At 34.0% G+C, this 1,674-nt stretch overlaps 1 non-coding gene across 1 annotated transcript; it reads right to left on the bottom strand.

Moving 5' to 3' along the window:
* Positions 1-870: 870 nt before the first annotated feature.
* On the bottom strand, positions 871-942 carry Trnat-agu. Its single transcript has one exon. It is a non-coding gene; the product is annotated as a tRNA-Thr (tRNA).
* Between the last annotated feature and the right edge of the window lie 732 nt (positions 943-1,674).

Below are 1,674 nucleotides of genomic sequence, written 5' to 3'. Positions count from 1 at the left end.
GCATTGCATGCAGGCAGTCGTATATATATACCTGTCTCTTATACACATCTAGATGTGTATAAGAGACAGCATATACATACATACATATAGATTCATACATAAATATACATATGTATTGCATAATGAAATTCCTTAGATATATATCTCACTGAAAAAGACGATGAGACACAAAATTTGTTCAAAACATGAATATTTCGACTTGTCCTCGGGTCTTCTTCGGCGTATGTGACAAACGAAATATAAATTGCTATTACAAAAATCTTAATAAAGTATAAAGTATTATATAATTGGTAGAAAAATATAATTGTGATAATAGGTCTATATAAATATATATTTTATATTAATATTTTATATTTTTTATATTTTTATAAATACTATATTTTATATTATTATTATTAGATCATATATAATATATATTATATATATGCATGTATGTATGTATATATGTATATGTAATACATATTGATCAACAAGTAGTCGAACATTTCAATTCACCTGGTCATTCAATCTCAAATTTCAGAGTGATTGCAATAGACCATAATGCCAATTGGAGCGACAAAATTCGTAATGATTAAAAAAAAACTCAATGGGAGCTTTTTCTTAAAACCACCACAACTTTTGGACTCAATATTAGGAACGTTCTTCCAGTACATTAAATTAATTCAATGGCATTCCAAGTTTATCTGTATAGGTTAAATCATTTGACTTATTTATAGAGGCGTACCTTTGTTCACACGCTGTTTATTCACTCTCACTTCACTATCTCACCTAGCCTTTGTTTCTATGTATAGGTGTAATGTTGCCCTACCTGACGTGGAAATGTACCGAATACTCAGTACATTTGAGAACAATTGCGAAAAAATCGCAAGTTGTTCTCGGGTGGGACTCGAACCCACGATCTCCAGATCACTAGCCTGGCATCATACCTCTAGACCACCGAGCTTGCGCCTGATGGCCAGGGTTGAATTCGAGTCCAAGTAAGCAGCGGGTACCGCAGTGTTGATAGTAGTTGTTATTGTCGTGATGGAGATAGACAATAACTGGAATTTGCGTCAGGAGAAACATGTATAGGTGTAATTTTGCCCTACCTGACGTGGAAATGTACCGAATACTCGGTACATTTGAGAAAAATTGCGAAAAAATCGCAAGTTGTTCTCGGGATTTTTTCGCAATTGTTTTCAAATGTACTGAGTACAAGTTTAATGATTCAGAAAATATCATCAGATACGTGTTAAATGAACTAAATAAATTATCATCATCATCAGTGTGCTGCGGAGCAGTCGACCACAAGATTTTTTCCGGTTTTTGCGATCTTGAGCCATTGAGATAATTTGGTGTGGCTGCCGCATTCCCTCAGGATCACCCAAGGGTGACAGAACGCGCTGGCGACCAGGTTTCCTCCTTCCATACGGTGGAACATACAAGGCGTATTCTTTCACAGGTTCATTATCTGGAAGGCGAAGTATATGGCCCAGAAATTTGAGCTGACGTGTTTTTACTTGGACAATAAGAGGACTTGTATCAGTCGGGTTGTATATAATTGAATTTGGAATCTTGTCTATTATTATTAATATTATTATTATTATTATTTACTAAAGTAAATACTGAATACTGAATTGCTTTATTTGTCCATCATAAAATAACAGAAATTCTTCTTAAAGACTGGCAAATATA

The sequence above is a fragment of the Anneissia japonica genome, unplaced genomic scaffold (assembly GCF_011630105.1).
Source record: "Anneissia japonica isolate Jap-2015-1 unplaced genomic scaffold, ASM1163010v1 scaffold32248_len650992_cov182, whole genome shotgun sequence".
Classification (NCBI taxonomy): Eukaryota; Metazoa; Echinodermata; class Crinoidea; order Comatulida; family Comatulidae; genus Anneissia; species Anneissia japonica.
This window is presented reverse-complemented; position numbering and strand designations above follow the sequence as displayed.